This window comes from Cyprinus carpio, chromosome B18 (genome assembly GCF_018340385.1).
Source record: "Cyprinus carpio isolate SPL01 chromosome B18, ASM1834038v1, whole genome shotgun sequence".
NCBI classification, from domain to species: Eukaryota; Metazoa; Chordata; class Actinopteri; order Cypriniformes; family Cyprinidae; genus Cyprinus; species Cyprinus carpio.
Window position 1 is genome coordinate 12,645,290 of NC_056614.1, and position 21,889 is coordinate 12,667,178.

The 21,889-nt window shown below is 33.4% G+C and overlaps 1 protein-coding gene across 3 annotated transcripts in view; it reads right to left on the minus strand.

The window, feature by feature from the left end:
- Positions 1–21,889, minus strand: part of b3gat1a (beta-1,3-glucuronyltransferase 1 (glucuronosyltransferase P) a) — an 88,423-nt gene that overhangs the window by 51,680 nt on the left and 14,854 nt on the right. The window lies entirely within an intron of this gene.

Below are 21,889 nucleotides of genomic sequence, written 5' to 3' on the forward strand. Positions count from 1 at the left end.
TATATATATATATATATATATATATATATATATATATATATTTTTTTTTTTTTTTTTTTTTTTTTTTTTTTTATGTGGGCATTTCATATTTACACTATTGCAATTTTTTTTTTTTTTTTTTTTTTTTTTTTTTTTTTTTACAGATGTTTACGTGGTTTTTTATATACATATATATTTTTTTGACATGTGTATATTTTATATATAGTTTTTTCTAGCACCATCTTCAAGGAGACCATGTTTTGATTTGGATTTTCCACCTGCTGTTGCCTATACTCTTTGTTGGAGTATTTGTTGAATAACTGCTGAAGTCTGAGATCTTATTTGATGCTGTCCATTTATATCCATTATTGATGAAGGTAGGAATGTATACTGTGTCAGTTAAGAAAGTTTTATGTATCTGGCCTTGAGCTGTTTATTGATTCAGTGTAATAGGCAAAATCCCACGTCTCACGTCAAAAGAGATCGAGTGGAATTCATTTCAGGTTATTGACAGGACACAACAGAGGCATACAGTTTCACTATGATCCATTCTAATAATGGAACTTAAAATGAATTTAAACATAAAACAAGTTGTTTAAGATGGTACTAAAGCTAAAGTTAAAACCCCAAGAAAAGATGCTTTTGTGTTTTTTGGCTTTTAGTCCATGTCGTTTAGCTTTAAAGCAATCTGTAGAATATGCTATTTACTCAAAAAAGGTTCCACCAATTTTGTCCAAATAAGTGGATCTGTTCCAGACTTTTAAGGCATTACATGTATGCTCCTGCCATGAAGCCTGCTTCATATATATTGTAGCTGTGGTTCTGAATTAGGGTTGCAAAAATTTCCGACAAAGTTCTGGATACAGTACATTCCCAAATTTTCATTTTTTTCCAAAAGTTTCCAGAGGCCCCAAATAAAAAGAAAACAACTAAAATAATGAGTCAAAATTTGAGATAATTTCAGGAGAGCAGATTTTAATTTGCATGACTTTTCCAGTCATTTGTAATTTATGGGATAAAGATGAAGGAAAATGATAAGGAATATGTTTTACTTAATTTCAACCTAATAAAATAGTTCTTGGCATACTAGAAAAAACTTATACATTCTAAAAATGTCCATAGAGTTGTAGTATTTTACTGGTTTACATGACTCTAGGACTAGGTCTGAACTATGTTAAAAAATAATAATTTTAGTAGATTTAGTTTATTGTATTCATGTTTTGTCTTTTTTAAAATCAAGTTTAAATTTTAAGTAGTGCTGTCAAATGATTAATCGCGATTAATCGCATCACAAAATAAAAGTTTTTGTTTATGTATGTGTGCTGTGTATATTTATTATGTATATATAAATACACACGTATATATTTCAGAAAAATATGTTGTGTTTATGTATTAAATATATTTATTTATAATATAAATTATGTGAATATAAATATAGATGTAAAATATACTGTGTGTGTGTGTGTGTGTGTATATATACATAATAAATATACACAGAACACACACATATATTATGCAAACAAAAACTTTTATTTTGTATGCGATTAATCGTGATTGATCGTTTGACAGCACTAATTTTAAATAATCTTGGCTCCATTGGAAGTTTGTCAAAGCACCCTATAGTGGGTACTGGACTGATTGATAATCACTGCAATATAGGATTCTTACACCGTTTAAAAAACAAACAAACAAAAAACCTGACATTTCTGTTAACCCTAAAACTCGAAGCAATGAAGTGAAAAATTCAAAATACAGGTAAAACAAAAAAATACTGAAAATTTCTTTATGTTAATACAGTACATTGCATCTCGTTCTTATTGATTTTTCAAGGGAATGCAATCCCAGAGTGCTTTGAAACAAGCTCAGATGACCAATAAATAAATAAATAAATAAATAAAATAAAAAATTATGAAAAAAATTTGTTTACACATATACAGACATGTTTATATCATATACACAATAGCCAAGTGTGCCTGTCAAGCAAGTCTGCTGTATAGGATAGAATGTGTTACAATATGTGCCTTCATACATACATACTTCATGCATCTTTTCTGCAAAGCTATATTTGTAAATTTGTTTTACATTTACACCATACTGACCATTACATGTGCGACACACTTGGAATATGCAAGTGATGCACTTTCTTTAACTACATAGTTAATAAAGAAAATGTTACTTGAATCATGCATTTTGTGTTGACTAGTTAAATATAAAAAAATAAAAAAAAAAAAAATTATTTATTCAGAGTTTATGGTTTATGAATGATTTTATGTTTTTTTTTTTTTGTTTATTGTATTTTTAGTTACATAACAAGAGTACTGCATTCTTAGCAGCTGCTCCCAGAAGACTGTTAAACCAGTGTCCTGAGAGTCACTTCTTGTGCGCTCATGTGCTGACAGTGAGAGATGTTTGACTGGATGTGACCTGTGACGGATGAGGGGATTAGTATTGATCAAGTGTGCAAGCCCACAGACACAAGGGATGAATCAACAATCCATTGCTTTCTGTTGCAGTGTATTCATACAGCCCCCACTCCACCCTGCAGTCAACGCTATTACCACATCAACCGCACCATAAATCCAGTGGGAAAGGAGCTTGACATTGTGTTTGTCAGTAAGAAATGTCAGCCTTAATATCTCAATGACGCTCTATTGCTCTCGGACCACTGCACACATCTGCATATTGGAAATGTACAGGCCTTATACAGTCAGTGTTTGTCTCCATGGAAACTATACCTATAGCTAGTATGGAGGGAATCTGTGGGGGAGGATACTTTTGGGGACAAAATTGAATCACTACTACCCTTTGTTCTAAACTCTTGGTAGAAAAAAAAAGATTTGAATGTATGTCAGTGTAAATTCATAGTGTAATTCTGAATAAATATTTGAAATGTTGCAGTTAAACACTGCAGTGATCCAGTCTGGAATCAAGGTCCATTACATTTACAAATCGTGAGTCAATTATCTCTGGCGATGGTTCCTTCAAACATTTCTGTCAACAAACACATTGGGAATGCTGATGTCAAAATTGCATGTTGCGCCCGTTTACACTGTAGGCGGAAAATGCAAGAACACACTACAGACAATAGAGCGTCTGCTAAATGTTTGATGTGTGTGGTAAAGTGATGCTGTTGATAATGGCTGGGTCCACGTGTGCAAGAAGACATCTGTCATTTACAGGAAAAATGGTAGGTTTTGTACTGAAAGAGAATTCAACACCCATCTTAGTCTCATGTTATGATTAATTCAGGCAAACCCACATGAAGTAAATGCCTCTTTATTCTGCAGTCATCAATAATTCACTTCTGGCCAAGTTCCGAACTTGCCTCTATAAAGTTTTGGAAGTGACTCTAGGAAAAACTGACCTGTGAAACTGCCATGAAACCTTACACTCATAATTGAAGCTTTGTAACTATTACTCAGTCTGATATAGAAATATTTAAAATATAATTTGATAGTATTATAAGTTATATGTATTGACCTTTTTTTTATTTTGAGAGAACAGTAGAGAGATGAGAGAGGGGAGCAGGATCAGCAAAGGACCTCGAGATGGGATTCGAACTCGGGTCGCTGGGAGCACAGTTGCACTACCAGTTAATGCACTAACCACCAGGCTATTGATGCTGACATTTGGTGCTTTTTTTTAAATATGTTTTAATATAAATAATTACAATTCAATATTATATTTTTTTATCGTATTTTAACTATTTTTATTTTATTTTTAACAAAGACTTAAATTGATCAAAAGTGTAAGTAAAGACATTCATAATGTCACAAAAATGTTCTATTTCAAATAAAAGTTTTTTTTTTTTATCAGCTTTAAAATTGTAATAATATTTTACAATATTACTTTACTATATTTGTAATCAAATAATTCAGCGTTGGTGATAATGCAGTGATGGTGAGCATAAACGACTTTCAAATCTTTCAAAAACATTAAAAAACGTTACCAACTCCAAACTTTTGAACTTGAATTATATTATATTATATTATATTATATTATATTATATTATATTTATTATATTATATTATATTATATTATATTATATTATATTATATTATATTATATTTAATATAGCATAACAGCGAAAGCTGAAGATTCAAGACTAAAGAATCTGTGTGGTACACTGTCAGTTGTGTACAAGCAATAATAAGGACAAGCAATAATGTCATAGAAACTTCATGTATAAGAACTATACAGGAATGAGAACTAATTATGTTTAAAATAGTTTCAGAGGCAGGTTTATCATGCCTTATGTACTGCATTGTCTCCCCATCATTAGCATTTCTGAAGTTGTGAAGCTGTGAATAATAACTGATGCTCATCATTAAATACTGCATGTTTTTTTTGGATGTAATTGTGTAGTTTGTGCTAAATAAATGGAAACGATGACACTTGACACTTATTCACTTTAAAAGCAAGAAGCACATTCACATTTGTTAAAAAGGATTGGTTTAAACTACTTTCAACATGTTGCTACTTTGTCCCAGACTGGTGGAAATAAGAAACATCTTTGCATCTTCCAGCTGTTGGTAGCGAATGGATACAACACTAAATCTAAACCAGTAGTCGTGTTACTATTTCTATTTTTCACAAAGCTATGGAACAGTGGAATGAAGTGGACAACTACCAAGAGGACTCTCAGCCACTCCAGCTGCTCACAGAAGTATATTTTGTTTAGAAATGGCATTTGATTGCTCAGAGGTCGGGGAGTTTTCACCTTATGCACTGTATGAAATGGAAACATTGTAGACGTGTGATCGAATACATGTTGTCGAGTACCACCTGAGGAGATTTTCAAAAGGACGCAGGTGTCCACACTGCAAGAATCAGATAGCTTCACTGCTAGATTCAAGAGGTGTGACTAGTAATACAAATGCTAAAGTGTCCCACCGTTGTGTGTTCTTAACCCCAACATATGACCCAACTCACAGCCAGGGAACCCGTTTAGGGTTAAATCCGTCAGCCCAAAGCTGAAACTTTCTCTTTGCTTCCTTAGAAGGAAAAAGAGAGAGCTAAATGCTAAATGCTAAAGCTTGCCAGCTGCAAGCATGCTGATAACAGCCATATCTGGATATAAGCAGTATCCTTGGTCAGGCTATGAGTTCTGGCACACCTGTGACTGAACTGCACTCACTCGTCTGGTACACGGGTTTCCACAGGAATGGTTCACGTTAAGCCAGTGGAATAGAACGGTTGCATTCGTCCTGTGTAAACAGATATGCTGATCCATTCGGGATGTTAGCCAGGTAATAAAGGTGGACATGAAAAGCAGGTTATCACCAAAACCTTCTCAAGGACTTTTAGAAGGACAGTCTGATCTAAGCCTACACAGTATGTAGAAATTACTGCCTCACGACTGAAGAAATAAGAGCTTTTTGCTAAAGGTCAAGCAAAAGTTTATCTTTAAATGCACCATTTACCATCCACCATTTATTTAAGAAATCTTGAAAGAAGATTGTGTGTGTGTTCCACAGTTATAAAAAATGTCATACAAGTTAATGATGCCAGAATTTAAAAATTTTGTGTGAACTGTTTGGTTGGTCTCTGGTATTTCTCCTAAAATGTCCTAGTAGAATAAAAAATGAGAGAAATATTGACCTACAGTAAAATTATAAGCACCTTGGTATAATGAGACTGAATGTGAAATTTTGAAAATCATTGATTTTCAATTCAATTCAATTCTAAACACATGTAATATATTATATATGTCCCCGAGGGGCAATTTGCAAGTTTATGTGTAGTAACATGTAAAATACAATAAATAAAAACATATACACAGTACATACAGTATTAGTTATTGTCTGTAAAATAAGTTGTCTGTAAAAGGAGATGAATAAAGGAATGAAGTTGCTATTATTATATTTATTTATAATGTGATTTTTGTATTATATTTTATTTTTTGTTTTTATTTGAATTTTTGGTTTTTTTTTTTTTTTTTTTTTTTTTTATTTTTTTTTTTATTTATTGTTTTTATTTTTGATTTGAGTTTTATTTGATTAATGGTTTATTTTAAGGTGAAAATTATTACCAAAAAATATGTCTTTTGCCTTAACAAACTGTTGCTTTATAACAGTAAGGTAGTTGTTACATTTATGGTCATGCAAAATATGTGCTTTATAAGTACTAATAAACGGCCAATATGTTAATAGGCATGCTAATTAGCAACTAGTTCATGAGAATTGGTCCCTATACTAAAGTGTTACAGATTTTTCTTTTCTAAACATTCTATCGTACAGTTTTATATTGTTGGGAGGATAATGGTGTCTAGCAGCTTTTAAGGAGCTATTTAAAGTAACAGCCTTCACAGTCAGCTGCTGCATTTCTTTACTAAGAAGCGCACATCAAAGAGAGATATTGTCATAGTCAGCACAACGGACAGAAAGAGCCCAGACCTTTTCAGCACATGCCTTTTTCATCTGCAGTAGCTGTCACTCAGCTCTCCCAGTCACTTTAATGGCAGCAAGAATTCAATTAATCCCAGGAAAAGTGGAGCACGGGTTCATTTTCAGCTCAGGCTGAAGTTGCTTACAGCAGCTCTGGTTACCCTGCCTCTCTCCTTGTGTTTTGCCTTGGGCACTAGACTGCCTGAATACTGAATACACTGGCCATCACCTGTGTCCGATCTCAGATGAACCCAAAGAATTGATGTACCGGTGCCCTGCCCAGATCCAATTTTTTTATGAGGGGCAATTGCGAAGAAACCAGTGGAAAATGATGGTTTAGAAACTACCTTTACACAGTTAGGGAACACATATACAGTATATCTTGCTTGAGTTGTGTTCACTGCATCTATCACTTATAAAGTACTTCATACTTTATGTAAACTTCTAAAATAGCCTGGATTTGCACGTACAAACAAACTCAGTGCAGAAAAATAGATAAGGGCGGTTTTTCCACCTACCCATGAACACCTACACTCACCTCTCTCCTACTGAACATGCTCTAGATATTCCACAAATGGAATGAAAGTTGTCTCTCGTGTACTAACTTGACACTCTATAATGCTACATGGCTGAATATTGTCTAGTATAATCATGGTGGGGGTTGACTCCTGCTATTAGAGGCCAAGGAGCCTCTGGTGGCCAGAAAGATGGAGCAGTTACACCATATTTCATATAGTGTAAAACTGAGGTTGCATTTATACAGTAAGCATGTAATAACCTATAATAACATTTATATACTGCACCAAATTAATGAGTTTAAGTGTTATATTATCATACATATACATGTTTTTACACCAACATTTTATGCACAAGTATCAACATTTTTTACATTTGTATAAAATGATTTTTATGATGTTTGCATAAAAAAACTATATACATTTTCCTTTATACACTGATCATTTTATATCACACTTTGTACATTTAACTAAACTTTATCAAATTAATTTTATTAAAATTACCTTAATTTTTTTTAAACACCTATTTATTTATTTCACATTTATATTTATTTGTTTATAATAACATTCTTATAGTATCAAATTAATATGTTTACATATTATATTGATTTTTAAACACTAAAATGTATGGTAATACATAGTATGGTCTATAATAACGTACAGTAGTAACAAATTAATTTACATTTAGCATTTATAAATGCATTTATTGACACTTATTTACTTCATTGACACTAATTTACTATAATATAATGCAAATAAATTTATATGTATGTACTGTATATATTTATATACATTTTACTTAATGCATTTTAATGTGGTAATTGTATATACTGTATACCACAATTTATGAATTTAACTGAACTTTTTTTATTGAAGTTACCTCAATCTTTATATTTTTAGTAGAGAGAATCAGAGTAGCTTTTTAGTTAATGTAAAGAAATCATATAAAGATAATAAGACCACTGAAGAACAAAATTATTCCATATACAATTATGAATTAAATCCATATTCTAGTAATGCATAACACTGACAATGTGACCACTTCAGGTAACATGACATGACCTTATGCATGTACATATTATGCACTGTGGTTATAAGGTTACATCCTGCAAACAAGAAGTACTACTGAAGCAGTCAAGCAAACAATGAGAAATCCCATTAGCATGCCCCAGCAATTGAATTGAATGAGGATGGAAATTGCGTGTGGCTCCCTGAGCGACCTGACTGGATGGTTAAAGAGGTAGTGTTCGTTCTGCAGGGAGTGAAAATCACTTTTCCTGCCACTCTCTGCATGTCAGTGTAATTACAACCACATGGGGACGAGGGGAGGACTGTGATACCCAGTTGATTATGGCCTTAATAATATGCTGGAAATGAGAAGCATTTCAATAGGTCTCTTGTGTCCGAACCAGAGTAGTAATGTATGTATGTTTTTGTATTTGTCTTGTGAGGTGGAATACAAGCTCCACACACTGATTTCCAAAAGCCTGTCCAGAAAAACTAAGAAACAAATCATCCGTTTGGCTGATTCACAACACTAATTTTGGCTTAATATGCACCCAAAGGCTCTGAATTTGATCCAGCTCCAAAATCACACCTGTGGAAATTCAGTTTCTTTCCAACCCCACTCATTCCTTCTCGCTCTCTCAAAATTTAAATGCATTTTTCAAGCTGCCTTTCCGACCATCTTCCAAAAGAGGCATCTGGGGGCCAATTGCATTCAGCCACAGTCCTCCTCTGCGCTGCCAAGCTTTTCGCTGAAATTACCGCCGACCGAGGGTTTTGTCACTACGTAGCCATTGGATGAGTGGCAGCTCTCTACAACTCATGCAAAGCCCACATGATCAGTCACCAACAAGTTTGCGTGTGCAAGAGAGATAAAGAGAGATTGAAAGGGAGTGAGAGAGGAGGAGGCACGTCTCGTCTCATGTTTAACACTAAATGAGATTGCCTGCATCTGCTCCCTCAAGAACCCTAGGAAATAAGACGTTCCCTGTCACTTTGTTCTCTTCTTCTCGCTTCTGTGATGTTCCACTTCTGCAGTCTGCGGAGAGGAGTTTGTGACAGCTGAGAAGGTTTCAGTTTTGTGCCATTGGGCACTTGCTTAATTGTATACGTTTGAAACGAGCACCATACATTGTGTGAGTCGCTGCTTTGTGTATTATCCTCTCCCATCCTAAGAAAGTATGGCTCTGATCTTTACAAGAGACACCCGCCTGTTAGGGTACTTCATGTTCTGAAGATTAAAATGAAAACACTTTTCTCTCCTGAGAGATGTTACCGAGTCCTTCAGATTTAGCATTTCAGTCATGTTAACTAGGTTGTATTACTCTGCTAAAGGCGATCGTTCTCTCTCTTTCTGTGATCATGCATGCATGTGTATTCTCCCACATGTTTATTTTACAGATGTACTATCAACCACCGACTGACTTTCTTTATTCAGATTTCACTTCGGGTGAACAAAAAACAGGGCATCATTTCTACACCACCTAAAAGAAGTACAAAAATATGAGCAGAGCAAGTTTCAGCTCAAGGTTTGGATAGTTCATTTACAGAGAGCTAGCTATCTGTTAGCATACTATTCTAGATAAAAAAAGACTACCTGGAGCTACGTATATCTGGATTAGTTTCACACTACACACATTCATATTAATGTGGAAGTCGTGGCCTAATGGTCTGAGAGTTTGACTCCTAATCCTAAGGTTGTGGGTTTGAGTCTCGTGCCGGCAATACCACGACTGAGGTGCCCTTGAAGAAGTCACTGAACCCTCAACTGCTCCCCGGGCACCGTAGCATAAATGGCTGCCCACTGCTCCGGGTGTGTGTTCACGGTGTGTGTACTTTGGATGGGTTAAATGCAGAGCACGAATTCTGAGTATGTGTCACCATACTTGGCTGTATGGCACGTCACTATATTATATAGAACAATTTTTTTGATTGGTTACAAAATAATTCTCTATTGTTGTTACTAATTTTATTTCAGATGCAGGCTACAATGTGAGATTTCATGATTTAAACAGAAAATCCTGTTAGCTAAAGGCTAATTTGGTTAACTTTTGCAGTTAGCTCCTGCTGGTAGATTACATGGATAAAAAGTATTTTTCTCCATTACAGAGACATTAAAAGCGCCAAATAGGCAATGAAACAATGAATGGCTAACTTGTAGTTGTCTCTGCATGCTGGGATAGAAGAAGGTGTTGCGAACTTCACACACGCTTCACCTTTAGATGACATTTTTAGAACATTTTTGCTTAGAGGAGCTGTTTCAATCAGACTCTCATTATCAGCTCAGGCAAGGCCGCCTACAGCATGATTTTTTTTTTTTTTTTTTTTTTTTTTTTTAAACATCCCTCTCAGAGACCCTTGCACACATCTTGCCTTCATCGAACACAAAGACTAAATCAACATGTATCCAACTTGAAAGTCTGAAAAGATGAATATTTTTTTCATGTCAACAATCAATATAAAAAACCATTGTCTTTTTACAGCAAGGTCCAAATATCTGAGTAAATATACTTCTATTTTGCATTATTTTCTAATTGATCACATGTATTTTATAATAATAAAATTATTATTGTTTTTATTATTATTATTAATTATAATTATAATTATTATTTTTATTTAATTTCTAAATGGTTAGTATTTCATCCTTTTGGAGCATAAAGCATATTATTTATAAATATATTATTGAAATTTTTATGCCTTCTAAATATCTGATTTTAAAATCTTTTGTCTGATTTACTACTTACAATTTTATAATAAAAAAGAAAAAAGTTATAATATGTAAATTATTATTATTTTTAATTGTATAATTTCTTAGTAGTTTTTGCTTCAATGACAGCATTTTCAAACCTTACTTTATGTGTAATTTATTAGATACATTTTATAATAATAATAATAAAATAAATATTAGAATAAAAAAAACATTAAAAATTATATTGTCAAGATGTTTTTCATTAATTCATTTTTTGCCCTTTTGTGTTAAGAACACTATATATATATATATATATATATATATACATTAAATGTCTATTTTTAAATCTTATTTTATATGTAAACTTTATATATAAATATTTTTTTCTTAAATGCTATTTAATGTCATTACATTTTTATTATATATATTACATTTTTATTCAAAAACTGGACCTTAAATTATGTAAAGAAAGAATCTCCCTCTATACCAAACTTAAAATTGCAATATAATTTAAAAATTATATGTAATATAACAACATATTTACATTCACTAACAAACCTAAAAGTTGGTTGGCAATAGCTAATCTCGTCCTACAGCGCGAGACAGAAATACATATGCAAGTATGGAGGGTCAGCAGAGTCTTGTTAGATTCGAGAGAACATCATGGAGATGCAGTAGCTGCGGATGCAGGGAGGCAGCGCCTTATATTTTATCTGCATTGGCTTCATGGGTGTGAGGGGGTGGCAGTGAGGGCCTGACAGATTTTCACAGAATGTAAATTCATGTTTACTTTTTCACAGGCAAATGAAACAGGCCTTCACACTGTGCACGCCTCAAAGATCCTGTAATCCTACAGCAGTCTTGCTGGCTTTAGTGAATTCAAGCTACAATCAACACAGCGTGATTAAAAAAGCACACCAGGGAACCTCCACAAACAAAGCAGAACTTGCCATGGAGGCAATAATTTTGCACAGATTATTTATTCCTTTCAGCACCCTGAGCACTTAGGAGAAAATCAATAACATATGCAAACACCCGACCAAACACCAATCGCAAATCACTGGCTGGAAAATATACACAGCGCAAAGACAAACAGAGAGAAATGAGTTTTGGTCACAAATGGAGCTGTAACAGCAGCCTGTAGGTGCTCACAAAAATCAAGCAGCCATGTGAATAGCTAAAATCAATCAGAATATTGACTGTTCAAGGTGCCCCGGCTTGCTTAAAGATATCTTTTTCTTTCATATTGCAGTTTTTGAATTGCTTACAGCATCTATGAAAATCAATTTTATTTATAGGCTATTTTTTAAAGCTAGAAATGTTGCACTGTACTTGCAAGGGTGTTTTGCAATGATGACTGTCTCTATATTATTCTTACTACAAGGCTATTGCCAAGTTATTAAATAACTGAGTGAATGTTCAGTCAAAATTATTTAATAAGCTTCAATTAGCTTCAACTGCTGCTAAGTCTAGAAAAGCAACAGTTAGTGTTGATAATGTACAGCACAAGGATAACCAGGATCAATATTCCACAATAAAGTACATTATACCTTTTAAGAGTTTGAGGTTGATAAGGTTTATTTATTTATTGTTTGTTAGTTTAAAGACTAAGGCTGCATTTACTTAATAATAAAAAATACATCAAAGCCATAGTATAGTGAAATATTATTACAATTTAAAATAACTGTTTTTTATTTTCTTATATTATTTTTATATTATTTTTTATTCCTTTGATTACAAAGCTGATTTTTTTCATTATTCTTGTCTTCAGTGTCACTTGATCACTCAGAAATATCTAATATGCTGATTTGGTTATTATTATGAAAGTTGAAAACAGTTGTACTGCTTGACATTTTTTTTCTTTTCTTTTTTTCTTTTGTGGAAACATGATTCAGTTTAGTTTTTAAAAATATTTTGTACCATAGTAAAAGACTTACTTTTGATAAAATAAATAAATAATAAAAGCATTAATTTCTCAAAAAAAAACAAAACAAACAAACAAACAAACAAACAAACAGAAAAACTAACTATTGCCAATTTCATTACAAATTAATTTTATATTAAGAAAGTATTATTCATTTGTGAATTAATGGCAGCATAAATATTGTATATTTATCTTAAAGAATGTGATCATTTTAATAATACTATAATACAATAATACAATTTCTAATATCTTTTTTTTTTTTTTTTTTTTTAAATCTAAAAATCTGGATTTTCAGTCTGGTCTCATTACTCCAGTCTTTGGTGTCACATGAGCCTTCAGAAATCATTCTAACATACTGATTTGGTTGCTATTATTATCAATGTTGAAAACAGCTGTTTGCTGCTTAATATTTTTGTGGAAACATGGCACATTTTTAACAGAAAGTTCAAGGGAACTGTATATATTTATAATAAAATATACTGTATATATTTATATTCTTGCCATCACTATATCCTGTGAAGTAATATTCAATGGATTTGTTTATGATTGTATGATGGATGAGCAGATTATTTCTAATAGTGAATGTTCATTTAATCTCCTAAGGAGACAAGGCGCTTACAGAGGGATGGTCAGCATCCAGGTCTTCATGCCAATTGATTTACAGTAGCATTAAGAAATACTGCTATTGTGAGATTGTAAATTAACCCACCAAAGCTTGCGTCAGCTGCTCTCTCATTTGAATTGATGATGGACAGTATCTTGAAACACAAACTTGCATGGAGATTTTTCTGCTATTAGTTAAATGCAGCTCATGGCTGGACACTTGTTTTGTCTCCTGACTTAAGAACATGAGAAATGGAGACAGCCGAGGATATTTTCAGATATCTCTTTCTAACCGCTGGCATCTACTGACAGTGAGATAGACAGCGAGCCACCCGATTTAACAAAGGCATCTACTGAAAACTCTATTTTATTCACAGCTGTCTATAAAATTAGCTCAATCGCTACATTTACCTGCTTGAAATGTGAGACCCAAATTGCTTCGACACAAGGCTCCACAGTCTGTCTCAGCCGCATCTGCCATACTCTCAGCAAAATCATGTAAGTGGCAATTTGGGCCTTATTGAACTGAGCTAAAAGCAGGGTAAGCTATTTGTCATGCCGTACGCAGCCCCAGACAGCATTTCAGGGCTTAGGGTGGTTGTTTTATGAACTAGTATGGAGGGCATAAATGGAGCAGGCTCTGTGGTTGCACATAGTGTGGTTGAAGATTCTCATTCGGTGTCACGCTATGACCGGTCACTTTAAATCTTTAATCTCATAGGTTCTCTGTACATTAACCAAGAAATCGAAATTAGAGGTTAAGGCAAACCATTAGAGAATATAAGCAGGTGTGGGGAGTAATGGAATACAGTACTTGTAGTAGTATTACATAATAAAATCTCACAAGAAGATCCTGTTTAAAAAAAACGAAATAAAAATAGATAAATAAATAAAAAAGAGTTTTGCTCAAATGTATAAAATTAGGATTACTACCACAATTATGTTGTTGTTGTTTTTGTATATATATATATATATATATATATATATATATATATATATTCGTTTTTTGTTTTAGAAAAAAGTCTCGTGATCACCAAGGCTACATTTATTTAATCGAAAAATTTAAACATAAAAAATAAAAAAATACATTTGTTTAAATATAATTTAGAAATGTATTGTTTATCATTTTATATATAATTAAATATTATTTAATTTAATAAAAAATATAATTAAAACATTTTATATGTTGGCAGAAGCATTACATCCACAAATCCTTTAGGAAAAAAAATTTTTTATTGCAACTTTGCCACTGTTGTCTATTCCTTATTAGACTTTATTTGAAATCTAAACATTGTTAAAGTAATCAGATTATGTTAGGTTCATATGGTATTTGAATTAGGTCAAATATTATATTTTTTTATAATATATTATAAAATATTTATTATTTATTTGTTGTTTTTTTATTTTAATACAGTCTCCTCATAACGTAAAAGCTCTGGTTGTTATACTTACTAGGTTTTATTAAGTTTCAGCTACTTTCAAGGCAAATAAAACAATTTACTTACTGTTTTGATTGACACTTACTTAAAATATTCAAGTAGCCACAAAGGCAACCATTGACATTGATACACCAGTGAGAGGCAGCAGTGCAGTAATATGTTGCTAATTGCCGTTTTTTTTTTAGCTTACCATTATAGTGATTAGCGTTCCCTTTGGTTGGGCACTTGAAACTTAATTTATGTTACTATAATTTTCTCTCTGTTAATGGAGTAACGCATCATGGAATTGGAGCTATTTGATTTCAAAGAAAAGTAATAAATAGGTTGCTTTTATAAGATGACCTATATTTTAATTAAAGCATTTTTTTGTGTGTTTAATAATGACCTTTTTGAGATTTTATTTTTCATAAATACCTTGATATGCTTTTTATATAATTTTTAAATAGTGTGTGGTAATATGCTGAAGTCACACACAGACTTAAACATTCATCACGTGAATCACAACAATGGTAACAATTAAATTAAATTTATTTTCATTAATTGTAACAATAGCCATTTTATTTGCTCTTTTTGTTGTGCTAGTACTGACACAAGACAGCAAATAAAATTGGCAAATAAAAACAACAACTGTAAAACAAAGCAACTGCATAATTTATTCTGCGCAATGCATTCTGGGAGTCAGCGAGTATCTATACTAAGTCATGAGTAAACCTAAATGAAAGGATCAAGTACCCCCTACAGTTCTTTTTTAGTTACTAGGAACTCTTGTGTAAGTTAACTATACTGACTAAGCATTTGTCAGTATAACATACTATTACTATTTCACTTTACTTAGTTTTTTCAAGGCAATCGGTTTGCATGCTTTTTTTAAGTAAGCCCAACTTATTAGATTTTACAGTGTAATTATTAATGTGTATACTAGAAAATGATATTAAGTTACTCCCCATATAATTATGAGAGATATATAATGTGCAAAAGGACCAAACTATAGAGTCACCATCTGCAAATAATCTTTTATGTGGGTCCTTAATAATCCAGAAAATCCTGCAATGCAGATAAAATTGTACTAAAGAAAATACTGTTGTGAAATTACAGATTAAATTATAGTGAGAATATATATTTTTTATTTTCTCTAGTCTGTTTTTCCATTTTCCAGCGAAAAGCAAATCTTTAAGAGACAGGATCATGAGCTGTATCTCAAATGTTTTTCTCTTGAAGATTTGGTTTAAGAAAAGGAATAAACGAGAATAATATTAGATGACCTAAAGCATTACTGAAGATAACACACCTCTGTTCTTTGCAGAACTGGGGCTATGCTGTCATCTGTGTCTATATCCACAAGCTTGACATTGCACTGCAATCTAACAAGCCATTAGCCAATGATCCCTCCTCCACAGGAGGACAGAAGACACAGGTGGAGGTGCTCTATATAGACTCTTCATCTACATTACTGGGCCGCTTTCGAGCCAAAGAACAACACATCAATGAAAGCAATGTCTCCCTTTGCTTTCCAGTTCTCCATCGCACCCTCTCTTTTTCATTGTCTTAGCCTGTAACCTGAACGCCAACCCTGATGCATTTTACTTCAAGGTCATTTCCATTTTCTCAATCTGTTTCTCAATCAATCTTCTTTCTGCAAGGTGAACAGAAAATGACCTGTAACACGAAAGAGAACCGATTTTTGTTGCTCACCACTGGTAATGGATTTTTTTTAAAATGGCAAAACTGGATGAAAGGAAAGAACGGTGATATTTACAGTATGTGATGTCAATGTCAAACGCATACAACGACATCTGCTCGTTCACATACCAAAAATCATTATTTTTGTTCAGAAAAAAGAATCCAGTATGTCATGTGTCATGATTCACCCAATCTGAATGGATCCCAATCCAGATGGATGAGCTGATGCATTTTCCTATGCAAACACCCACTCTTACAGTCTATTTGCTTAGAGTTTAAAGGCTCATTTTTACTGATGTGTTTTTTGTTTTTTTTTCTTGAGAGACATGCTGTCATGTTTTTTACTTTCATTAAATTATATTAAAATGTTTATTTGAAAACCTGGAGGTACATCTGGAAATTTACGATATGTGTTTTATATTGTTATATCAGCTCAGTTCAATATGTCTCAATTTCGTCATGCAATCTTGAGAAGCATAATATCTCATTAAATTAATTGAGTTAAAATCAAGTTAAAAAGCATCTGGCATTATCACTTGGTTTATAAAAGACGACTCTTGCTATGATTCTAAATATGATTCATAAATAAAATGGCCTCAAAGTAGAGAAACGATTGGTCATTTTCTAAAAATAAACACAAATGTATATACTTTTTAAACACAAATGCTTGTCTTGCACTAGCTCTGCGATGTAATCACATTGGAAAAGTCACACGTGGTTAACTATTTGTCTGAGTACTTAGGTTTAAAAACAAAGGGTAGTGCGAAAAACTCATCTCATTTTCTCCTCCAACTTCAAAATCATCCAACATCGTTATGCTCAACAACATAAAGGGTGTTGACTTTCTTTGCATGTTCACTTTGTAAACACTGGGTCTGTACTTCCATCATAAGTGACCTTTCCAACATGATTATGTAATGTGTGAAGTCGAGCTGGTGCAAGACAAGTATTTGTAGTTAAAATGGCCTTTAAACCATTGGCCGCCATTAAAGCACACTAAATGGAGAAAAATCCTGGAATATTTTTTTCGACTGAAGAAAGAAAGACATGAACATCTTGGATGACATGGGGGTGAGTAAATTATCAGGACATTTTTATTCTGGAAGTGAATTAATCCTTTAAAAATTGATTAAAGTTAAAGGTTTGTGTCTACAATTTGTCACAAAGTTAAGCACTTATGCTTTTTCTCAGGAGCAGACAGGATTTTACCAAGCCTATGGTTAATGTGTCATCAGTCTAACATGTTTGTCATTGAAGACGTTTAATGTGTTACCTCTACAAGAAAGCTGTGCGTCTGCAGGTGCAAATGAATATAGCACGGGCTCAGCCCTTTGTCTGATAGATGCTAATGGAAAACAAATTGCTCATGGCTGTGCTAATGTCACCCAAACAGGAAGTCTTATCAGATTTGTCATTTTCCTGTCACTCTCGTTCGGATCATCTCTACTTATTAATTTCAGCAGCTTTTATGCCTCTTAACTTTGGGCTCAGCCTCCTGCTATCTGGATAACACACACTGCTAACCTCTTTCTGAGCTCCTCCTGCTCTAGGACACCCAAACATAGACAGAAAACCCTGTAAAACTCTCTCCAGCAGTTATATTTAGCAGGTCTCACAGGCTGTACATCCACAGCTAGTCTGTTGTAATGCCTGAATCTGCTTACATGGTAAATGGGGATAAAACCTGCGTGCCAGAACACTCAGGATGGTTTGGCCAAGTACAGACAGAAGGTGGTAAATGGACCTTCACAGGCTTTTCCACACAAGAAATATCACACTGGTGGTGGTGTTTTTCAGAAGTTAGGCTTCTGTCGGTTTGGATGACTAAATGAAACCCATTGGTTTTTACTATATTCCAAAAATCCTTTCCACAGATGTGTTACGTCAGCATAGATACAGCTTGAATATAAATAGCCAGTAAACATAAGTATTGGGATACTGTATCTCAGAAAAATACTAGGTACAAAAGCTGTCACTTGAGCGAACACTTTTGATCCTTTTTACCCCAAAAGGGTGTGTATTAGTACCTTAAAAGTACACATACCTAAAATATAGTATTTTTTAAAAGGATACCATCCAATAGACAGCCTTTGTACCTTTTTCTTTTTAGTAGAAGTTTAGTGGAGTGCAGTAGAAATGAATGGTTTTCAGGTATTAAAGTGGAGAATGTTAATTCCTGAACTTTCTGAAGCCGCATGCTTAAATTCTGCAGTGGTACAACTGCTTTATCTGAAATCTGATTTAAATGGTTATTTAATTCTGTTTTTCAGCTTCTTGGTGTGATTTCACTTGGAAAGTGATTGAGCAATAAAGAAGAGGGAGGTGTTGATCGTGTTTGACACACAGAGAGAGAAGAGAGAGAGAGAGAGAGAGGGGTAACAATTAGCATGCATTCATTCAGAACTACTGGGGATTTTATTGGTTGATTACCGCTTCAGTTTCACTGCATAACTAGATTTTGCATTTTGTAAGGAAAATATTATTAGCCTTTTGCTTGATTAGATGTAGTGCTGTAGATATATATACAGCACAGTGCAAAAATTTAAGACCATTATTTACATTGCTTCTATTTTGCATAGGTTTTTTGAACATCATGCAATTTCTTTGCAAATAAATAGAAATGTATAGTTTAAGACCATTAGTTAAATGTCTGCTTCTATTCTGCATTGTATTATAATTTAATGCAATTTGAATGAATAAATACAAATTTAGTAAGCAAACTTTAGATTTCATTAATGACCAAGAAATAGTAAGTAGATTCATTTTTTATTTATTAAAAAATATGAAATCTGTTTATTAGGTCAAAATAAATAAATAAATAACATATTTGTATTATGCTATCTTACAACACTTATCTTTTTTTTTTTTTTTTTTTTTTTTTTTACTTTTTTTAGATTCAGGCCAGATTCAAACCTGAATCCACAACATGTTCACAATGATGACAAATAATATTAAAATTAATCTTGGTGACACTTTATTTTAAGGTGCCCTTGTTACACGTTACATGTACTTAGTATTATATAGCACAACTGGTACTACCCATGACGTAAGTATACATTGATTGGTCAGACAAGTTTGAAAATGCCCTCACACGCCATTATTTAAAACACTGAGTAAACATACTGTAAACATTGTGTCAACTTATTTCACAAGTATGATGAGCAGCAATAGATGGACAGACGCTAAAGTGCAGGCACTTGTAGCAAATGTAGCACTGCCAGTTGTCGTTGGAGACTCTTAGTCCTCCTTTCCGTTCTTTCAATCACTTTACATATACGTCGACATTCCATGTCCATTATTGTGAAACACAACAAAAACACATCTCCGATCACAGCATCCTCCATCCTCCTGTTGTTAATGTTTTTCTTCTTTGTTTTTGTTGTTGAACGCTGTGCACAAATGACGTTGCTATCGACCGGTTTATGTCACTTCGTACACACTGTCGGTGCGAATGCAACCCTTTAAATGGTACTGGGAAATAGTTCACGCGAAATCGTCCCAGTACTTTAGTATTGTACATTTAGTTCTGGAACTAAAATGATGCGGAAGGCCCTATTCACTCCTCAATTGGTTGGTTAATTTACATTCATTGTATTTCATTTATATAAGTATTTTAAAAAAAATTCTAGGCCAGCATGACATTTTATTTTCAGTTTGTATTATTCAAGGGCTCTTGCTCCTCTCTCTTGCCTCATTATAACAGCTGGCTTTGAGACTTTTCATGACGGAGACTGCAATAAATGTATATCTTGATAGTGTCTAATGAAAATCAGGGGGACATGTTGATGAAGAGGAAGATCTGTTTCCTCGGCTCTCTCTGACATGCAGGTTTTTGATTAAAAGCTCCGGTGCAGACTCACAGTCTCAGGAGACGCAGCGATACTCTGCAAAGCATCTGGCTTTTCTGGCTCAATTTGCACCAGAAACCACACAGCAGGAGACTCGAAGAGCAATTTAGGCACATTTTACATTGAGAATAAAGAGATCCTGACAAAGTAATGAGCAAATAATTCCTGTGGGCTGAAGGAAAAAAGCAGCACCAAGTGACAGCAATAAAAAAAAATAAGTGGTTTTCTTTGTTTTACTGAAGCACAACAGCACTGACTGGTTTCCATTTGATCGCAATAAGGACATTGTTATGTTTAGCTCATGCTGTGTAGCTGCTCAATATGGATGGTGAACTGGTACAAATACAGTTTGATGTCTGTTTCCTCCCATCCTGTGTGTGTTCAGCACAACAAACCACGCATGGCTGTTGCCGTGGAAACAGTAGGAACAAATCAGTATTGCCAGTCAGCAGCGCTGTGCCAAGGTCTCGACTCGGCTCAATGTGTCCTGCTCGCCCTTGCCTGGGATCTCATCAGAGCCGGCATTGGCAGGCATAGCACTCCCGGATCAAAATCTCATAGGACCCCGGGCCCCAGAAGGACTGCTGTGAATTGGCTTGAGTTGAGCTTTTATTGCACTGACTTCATGCTGTCTTCAGTCTGATTGACCTTCTCAATAAGATTTTGGATGTCTTTGTTCAGATTGCATGTTTAAACTCAGTAGGCCGGAAGAGCAAGTGAGCTAATTAACTAGAAACAGAGAACTGACCCTTCACTAAACTCCAGCCCCCTTGGTTATTGTTCGTCTGATGAGCTTTATACAATGTCCCACAGGAATGAAACCAACAACTTAAAGTGGATTAAAATGGGCTTATTAAGTGGTAGAATTGAATAGAATTGAATGGATATTATTCTTATGTAGGCTGGAATATAATATAAGTGTGATATTATGAAACATTTTTGGCAGTAACTTGATTAAAAACCGTGGAAATGGCTTACTTTGTTTGAAACGATCCAAACACACATAAGATTGTTTTAGTAAGTATTTCTTATTGTACTGGAGAAATGCACCACTTGATGATAAACTTTAATATAGCCAGTTTTCTGTGGAAAACATAGAGTTCTTGTTCATGATATACATCTACATGGATTGTAGGATGCCTGGTCTTTTAAAAAAACAAGAAGAAGAAAAAAACATCACCATGAACTTGGCATCTGTTTGCAGAGTCAGCCCAGTATCCATCCATCCATCCATAAATAAAATAAAATAAATAAATAAGTAGATTTTTATTTTTATTAATTTCAGAATAAAAAAATGAGGGTCTTTACTGAAAGTTTCACGTTGTTAATAAAAAAAACAATGAAAAAATGAAATATATGTATTTTTTATACATTTTTCAAAAACAAAAACACAACAAAAATTGAAAGGTAAATGCAAAGCTCACTATGTAAACATTTAAACAGCCTCTTTTTCCTCTGAACTTTTACCTTGGAAGTATACAAAATAATAGTTTTCAAAATTAGTAACATGACATAAAGCGATAAAAAAAATATAGGTTTATGAATTACTTTTTTATGAATTAATTTAAATTAATTCATTTTTGCAGACTTGCTAGACACACTAATGCTTTGAAAAGTAAATGATAAATAACTAAGCAAGCAGATAGATAGATAGATAGATAGATAGATAGATAGATAGATTTTTTCTTTTTTATTCTTTCTTTCCTTGTTTTTTTTGTAAAGTTTTTTTGATTATTATCCAGCTGTGGTTTGTAAATCATCATGTTTCACATATATCTTCACTGTGAAACATGAGAATAAATGTGTTTTCTTACAATCTGC